This window comes from Piliocolobus tephrosceles, chromosome 6 (assembly GCF_002776525.5).
Source record: "Piliocolobus tephrosceles isolate RC106 chromosome 6, ASM277652v3, whole genome shotgun sequence".
Lineage (NCBI taxonomy): Eukaryota > Metazoa > Chordata > Mammalia > Primates > Cercopithecidae > Piliocolobus > Piliocolobus tephrosceles.
In genome coordinates this window covers 3,113,769-3,121,987 of record NC_045439.1, presented here as the reverse complement: position 1 = coordinate 3,121,987, position 8,219 = coordinate 3,113,769, and the positions used below count along the sequence as shown (strand labels likewise).

At 38.6% G+C, this 8,219-nt stretch overlaps 1 pseudogene; it reads left to right on the top strand.

Moving 5' to 3' along the window:
- LOC111533282 overlaps positions 1-4,362 on the top strand; it is a 21,353-nt pseudogene extending 16,991 nt beyond the window's left edge.
- Positions 4,363-8,219: the final 3,857 nt, after the last annotated feature.

Here is an 8,219-nt window from a genome sequence, read left to right as displayed (position 1 = left end):
TTAAAGTTTTATAATTTTTTATTTAAAGATGCCAATTTATCAACATATCCAGAATATTGTGATTGGGATTGATTCTGTATGATGTGAACAACGGCGATGCCTTCCATGTTTAGATAATATTACATACCAGCTTAAGATTGAGTGTTTGATGTAATGATGCACCCGAACATTATTCCAGTTTTCATACCAGTGTTTCATTTTTCTCTTTATTTTCATTTGGTTTCAAATTCATATGTCAGGTCTCTAACATGCAGGAATTCATTTAAAAGTGTCTTTTCTTGTGGTCTATTTTGATGGGGCTTCCAGAAGATTTAAAAACTTCCTCTGCCTGCAGCACATTTTAGAATTCTGCGCTACTGTAGAACATCTGTATTTAATCCTGGTTTTTGGTTAATTTACAAGGTCTACTAAGTGCAATAACTTCTGCCTTCTGAGCTGATTTACATCAGGTAGGGGACTATATCCTAAAAGAAAATTTGTATTAGTGATATAAATTATTATTTCATAACCACCACTTTTATTATTTAAGTGTTATTCATTAAGAAACAAGTGTATTCAAGTGTTTTATTTACTGACAATTTCTCAATTGGTGAAGGGCGTTAGGCTAAAGGGTCCATATTCCTGGGTCCGTATTCCTAGGAAGGCATCGTGACCCTGAGTCTGGGCGTGACCTTGCGAGTATTTCTCACCCTCCGCCAGATGAGATGCTGGTCTGTGTGTTCTTCCTCCTTCCTCTGGGGTAGTGCCCTCCTGCTTTCCCCAGGTGCTCCCTCCCACAGCTCCAGTGTCCTCCACTGACACCACCACCTTCCAGTTCTGCTGCCCTGCCCTGCAGACTAAGGCTCTGACTCCATAATATATAGAGAGGAGCTGCTTCTCAATGGACCTTTGGTGGGGACCTCTGTTCCCATCTCAATTTCTGAGGGGTTGAAACAGTGTCCCTAGGATTCTGGTTTCAATGGTTTGCCTTGGCAGAGCAAATTCTTAGTTCTGTAGTGGAAATAAAGGAATTGGATCTGAATACATTTTAGAAGTGTGGGCTCTTCTTTTCTCCCAGACAGACACTTCGAGAAAGGATTTTTATGACTGTCCCCTTCTTCAGGGAAAGGGTTTCAAGAGGATAGGTTAGCTTTTAATATGTGGTTCCTTAAAATTTCACACTACAAAACACTTACCACACTCAATTTCAAGCAATCCAATATATATTTGTATTTTTTTATTGGAAGAGCCTATATTTCATATTCCAGACTCTGCCACAGGTAATTTCAAACCCTGGCTTTGTTAATCACTACGAGAACTTACTTCTCCCTAAACTTGAGATTTATTGTTAGTTTTGAAACTGTAATTATCCAAAGTATTAAAGAAAATTTGCAAAGTTTCATCTTCCATGTTTATCTGTTATTGTTGATGCAGTTTAAAAAATAAGACAAATATATTCATTTTCTATATACATTTCCAAGCTTAGTAGTAGATTTTTTAAGACCCAGAATGATAAAAAAATTCAAATATTGTTCAGCTGCTTAATAAAAAAAAATTAGGGTAAATGTTTGCTAGAATACTACCCAGCATTTATAATAAGTAAATGTCTGATATACATAACTACAAGGTAAAATATCTAATTATTTATGCTAACTAAAATAAGCCAAACAAATAAGAATATATACTATGATATTTCATTTTTTAAGTTCTGATGAATTAAACTGAATCTGCAGCAATGTAAAGATGAGTAGTTGTCAGGGAAACGGGTAGAAGAAAGAAAGGGAAAAGGAGGAAGAATATAGAAGAACAAAAGGAAATGTTAAGAATTTTCTTGTCAACCTTGATAACGATGATGGTTACATCATGTTTATCAACTGTACACTTTATATATGTGAAAGTTTATTTTCTCCAAACTAAAACTTATAAAATTCATTACAAGGCACACATGGAAACTTAGACAAAGAAGGAGTGACAGAATAATAGAAAAAATGTATATTAAATTTCAGAAATACTTAAGAATTTATCTGCCTGAACCCTGGTTCTCACCATATTTTTAGGTGAATGCTAGAATGCAGCAAAATCACACATGTTCTCAATACAGGAAATAGGTTCCACAAACCACACTAGGCACGTCCACCTCTGTCCTGGAGTTGGTTCAGGGAGTAATTGGGGCCAGTGACGAGGAGCACAGACCCAGATACCAGGGTTTACCCATCCCAGATATCAGCTCTTAGACACATACTGAGCATACATGGAGAAACCATTGGCTCTGATAAAACATAATTTACACAAATATGTAAAAATAAAATAGGGTGATCATTTTAAAGTGTTTATCACAGCATAATTTTATAAGACAGCATATTTTCCAAATACCATCATTGTCACCAAACTCCTGCAAGGGACAGTCATCTCATCTGGGGACTGTCTTCTCAGGCATCCCATCCCAGTGCTTGCCATATAGTAGGAGACATGCAAATACCGTCCTCCCTCTGCTGATAAAACCAGCCCAGCCCTGACCCTGCAGCTCTGGGAGAGGAGCCCCAGCCTGGGATTCCCAGTAGTTTCCACTTGGTGATCAGCACTGAACACAGACTACTAAGCATGGAATTTGGGCTGAGCTGGGTTTTCCTTGTAGCTATTTTGAAAGGTAATTCATGGAGAACTAGAGATCATGAGTGTGAGTGGACATGAGTGACAGAAACAGTGGTTATGTGTGGCAGTTTCTGACCTTGGTGTCTCTGTGTTTGCAGGTGTCCAGTGTGAGGTGCAGCTGGTGGAGTCTGGGGGAGGCTTGGAACAGCCTGGGGGGTCCCTAAGACTCTACTGTGGATTCACCTTCAGTGACCACTACATGAGCTGGGTCCACCAGGCTCCAGCAAAGGGGCTGGAGTGGGTAGGTTTCATGAGAAACAAAGCTAATGGTGGAACAACAGAATACGCCACGTCTGTGAAACGGCCGATTCACTATCTCAAGAGATGATTCCAAAAGCATCGCCTATCTGCAAATGAGCAGCCTAAACACAGAGGAGATGGCCGTGTATTACTGTGCCAGAAACACAGTGAGGGGAGGTCAGTGTGAGCCCAGAAACAAACCTCCCTACAGGGGCGCGCAGATCCCCCAGGGGGCGGTTGGGACCCACTGAGGACGGGACAGGTTCCAGGAGCAGGTGCAGGGAGAGGTTTCCTTTCTCATTAGCTGGAGAAGTCAGGTTTGTGTTTGCAGGACTCTGGAGAATTCTAGGCTGTGACGTTTTATTACTTGGATTTATTATGAATTTATTATCATTAGTATTTAAATTTTAGTAATTTTTAAAACAAAGTATATATATATTTAAGTATACACCTTCATGAAATAAACATTTCTAATTATTTGCACCGATTCTTCCAGAGTTTTATTAACATGTGCTGACATCAGCAGCTATAAAGCTATAGGGACACAAATTTATAATCATAGAAAGATGTACAGGCCGGGCGCGGTGCTCAGCCATGTAATTTCAGCACCTTGGAAGGCCTAGGTGGTCGGATCACATGAGGCCAGGAGTTGGAGACCAGCCTGAGCAACACGGTGAAACTCTGTCTCTACTGAAAATACAAAAGTTAGCCGGGCGTGTTGGCACGTGCCTTTAATCCCAGCTACTCGGTAGGCTGAAGCAGGAGAAACACTTGAACCCGGAATGCATAGATTGCAGTGACCTAAGATGGCGCCACTGCACTCCAGCCTGAGCGACAGAGCAAGATTCCATCTCAAAAAATAAAAATAAACAAATAAAAACAAAGAAAAATGTATAAATGCACAGACCTACGCATAATGTGTAGGAATTAATAATAAACATTACAATAAAATAATTCTAGAAACATGTCCTAAAGAATCAAACTTAATGATGAGCTAAATGTAAAATATTAGACTATTTCATTATTGATTTTATTTTTAATTGTTTACATCAATTGATTTATATTTGTTCATTTAACTACTGTTAAATAATGGTCATTTCAAATGCGGTTGTCACAATAAATGATAAAACTTTGAGGTGACAAATGATAATTATCTTAATCATTTCTTAATTATCTTAGTAATTGTATACAGTATTCACAAACCATAACATTACTTCTTACCTTGTAAATATAAGGCGCTGCAGGAGTCGGCGGCCAGCGCGGAGCAGAGGAAGAGGCCGTGATGTCCACAGAGAGAAGGAGAAGAACACGCAGCTGAAGAGGAGGATGGAGGAGCTGGAGGCCGAGCTCCGAGAAAAGGAGGCAGAGCTGGAAGATCTCCGAACACAAAGAGAACTCACACCTCAGCTCAGGTCAGAGCGCGACCGTGTCTCTGAGAAGATGGAGGCGGCAGAGAAGATCAAAACCTGGAAGACAAAGCGCGTTCCCTAAAGACAGACGCTGAGGAGAGCAAATCCCGACAGCGCCACCTGGAGGTGGAGGTGAAGAGCTTCCTGGAGGTGCCGGACGGGAAGATCAACGACTTGCGTGACTTCCGCCCAGGCCCCCCATGCTGGGCACTGACAACCAGGGATGGCCCAGGCCCGGGTCCCCGCCTGTGAGTCCCAAGCGTGTGTGGGAGACCAGATGGCGCTAGGACGTTCCCTGTGTGCGTTGCTTCTGTAAATGCAGGCGCAGTATGTCGTGTTTCCAAACCAGTTGTTCCGTCCACTCACTCCTTTCCAGAACAGAAATCTCCCCTCGTTTCTCCGGCCTTGTGAGGATGTGGACAACTGGAAGACTCTGACTCGGGAATCCAGAACCAGGTCTACCTTCAACAGTTACGCAGTCAGGTCAGGGATGTTTATATCTTTCATAAGAGCTGTTGCAACCATACGAACTGAACAAAACATTTTTCTAATCCAAATACTGATATTCTTTTCACCAAGCCACCGGGGTCCTTTTATCAAATAGCATTCAGAGTATTTGAATGTCCACCAGGCGCCAACCCCGGAGGGAGCAGAGAAAACAACATTCCTCTCCGTCAACATCTAGAGGCTTTTAAACAACTGTTCAGTGGAGACTTACCGAGAAATGGAAAACAGGTTTCTGGTGGCTGCATTTTCTGGCCTGGGAATCGCGTCCATCCTTGATCCTGCCCCCTGCCCCCCAGTTTGTGTGGTTGCGACAATGTTCCTTTTTCGGTTTTAATTTCTGAGCAGATGATTGTGGTGTAGGAACAGCACACGGTGAGGGTGCCTAGCACAATACCTGGCACAAAGTAGGTGCTTAATAAATATTTGTGTGGCTCCTGCCTGTAATCCCAGCACGTTGGGAGGCTGAGGGAGGCAGAACACCTGCCTTAAAAAATTATTTTTTTCAAAGCCCCACTCAAAACCAGGGTATTATTAGAGGTGTAATAGTTGGACCAATATTGAAAATACATTCAATTTAGTTCATGTGATCTCAAATATCCTTTTTTTTAAAAGTTGTTCTCACTTGTAATATCATACAAAATATTAGTAATTTACACTGACACAGGTTACAATATTGTATACACAATTTAGTGGCATTTGATTGAAAAAAATACATGTTCTTCTTGTCTTGACTATTTTTTCCTTCCGTATGAAATGCTTATTAATTATTAAGTTTCAGATGTTACCGTTATCTTTTTAATTTCTGGGATTTAATTTTAGTAGGTATACTTGAATGCATTTTATTCATACAACAATGTTCACATTTTGGAGAGGTTTTAATATTAATTTTACTGTTTACTGAATTTCAAACTACTCTACTTTTTTATTTTTATCAGATAAAATGTACACATAAGAAAAAATGCATAGATCTGAAATGTGTCACTAGAGAGTTTCTGGCAAATGTGAATACCCTTGTCCCCTACACCTGAGGCAACCCGAAGAGCAAGTCCATCCCCACAACATGCATCTTTCTCTGTGCCTACGGTCAACTCCTGGATGGGGAAAGATTTCAATTTCTGACACTGTAGATCTCTTTTTCTCTGCTTTGAACTTTATATAAATGGAATCAAACATTATAGACATTTTATTGGTAAGGGATTTCTTTGCTATTTTTGAGGTTAATTCATGATATTTAATATATAAAATTACATCAACATATTGACATTTATTCAATTAATGGAGTGACTCTGATATGAAACCTCAAAATGTTCATGTACATATGGAGAGGGAGAGAGAGAGAGGAAGCAGAGAGATTTTATATCTGAGTCAGTGCGTTATGTAAGTAAATGACAACATTTTGATTGATTTTCCTGTCAATAGACTTTAAATTTGTTTCCAGTTTATGAATGTTATAAGCAGAGCTGTTACACGTATTTTAGTGTAAGTTTTCCTATGTTCTCTTCATTTTTATTGAGAAAATATAAAGTATGTATTTCTTTATTCTAAGAGTAAGTTTAATTTTTTTCAGTTGTATTGAGGTATAATTGAAATATTTTAATAATGTATATGTTTCAGGTATACCACTTGGTGTTTTGAAATTGTATTGGCCCATTCTCATATTGCTATAAAGAAATACCTGAGACTGAGTAATTTGAAAAAAAAAAAATGTTTAATTGGCTCACAGTTCTACAGGCTGTACAGGAAATGCAGTGGCTTCTCCTTCTGGGGAGACTCAGGAAAGTTAGAATCATGGCAGAAGACAAAGGGTAGTAGGCACATCACATGGCCAGAGCAGAAACTACAGGAAGTAGGAGGGGGTGTCTACACACTGTTAGACAACCAGATCTTGTGAGAACTCACGCACTGTTGTGAGAACAGTACCAGGAGTTGATTCTAAACCATTCATGAAAGACCCACACTGTGACCCAGTTATCACACACCAGGTCCCACCTTCACAATTGAGGATTATAATACAACGTGAGATTTGGGACAGGACACAGATCCAAACCATATCAGATATACATTGTGAAATGCTCATCATGGTCAAGGTAATTTGTGTATCCATCACGTCAGAGAGCTACCACTTTATTTTTTTTTAAATGTACTATGTGTGTGAGTGTATGTGTCTGATGAGAACACCTAAGATCTACGCTTTTAGCAAAAATTATTTTACAGCACAGTATTAAATGCAGGAACATTGCTGTACATTAGATCTCCAGAACTCATTCACCCTGCACAACTGAAACTATGTACCCTTTGACCAATATCACCCGATTTCCCTCTCCTCCCAGGTCTGGCACCCACTATTCTACTCTCTGGTTTCAAGAGCTTGAATATTTTAGATCCCACATGTAAATGAGGTCATGAAGCCTTTATCTTTCTGCATCTGGCTTATGCCACATAGTTCAGGCCCACCCATGTTGTTGCAAATGTCAGAATTTCCTTCTTTCCAAGGTGAATAAAATTCAGTTTTATGTACACACATTTTTTATACATTCATCAATATAAGGTCATGAAATTATTTTACAAATTTATACTTTTATAAATAATATTGCAAATAATATGGTTGACATCAAAATTTTATTTCCTTTGAATATAAAACAAAAAGTGGGATCACCAGATCATATGATAGCTTTATTTTTCAATTTATTGAGCAGCCAATCCTACCACACCATATAAGGATTCCCTTTTCACCACATTCTTGCAAACATTTGGTACCTTTTGTCTTGCTAAAAATAGCCATTTTAATTGGTGTGAGGTGATATCTCATTGTGTTTTGATTTGAATTTCTCTGATAATTTGTACTGTTGAGAAACTTTTGTGCTCTGTTTTTCGGGTGTGTCTCTCTGAAAAAAAATCTATCCAGGTTTTTGCCCTTGTTATCATGTCATTTGATATTTGCTATTGGGTTGTATGGGTTATTTATACATTTGGATAGAACTTCTTGTCAGATACATAATTGCACATCGGTTTTCCTATGCTTCTGGTATTAGATTCAAATAAATCATTTCTGAATCAATGACAAAGATTTTTCCATGTTGACTATGAGTTTATGGTTTTAGGTTATGTTCACTTTTAATTTATTTTTGTATATGGTGTTACAGATGGTCTAACTTTATTTTACAATTTTTTTTTTTTTAGTTTTTACATCATTTATTGATGAGACTGTCCTTCCTTCACTGTATGTTCTTGGGATACAAAATCAGGAAGACATTTAATTTAAAAAGAAAATATCATATTAATATTCCTGATGAACATAGACCTAAACGTTCTGAACAAAATACGAGCAAGTAGAATCCAGAAGCACTTTAAAATGTAATACATCATGGTCAAGTAGGCTTTACCCCGGAAGGCAAGGTTTATTCAACATACACAATTCAGTAACTGTGATTC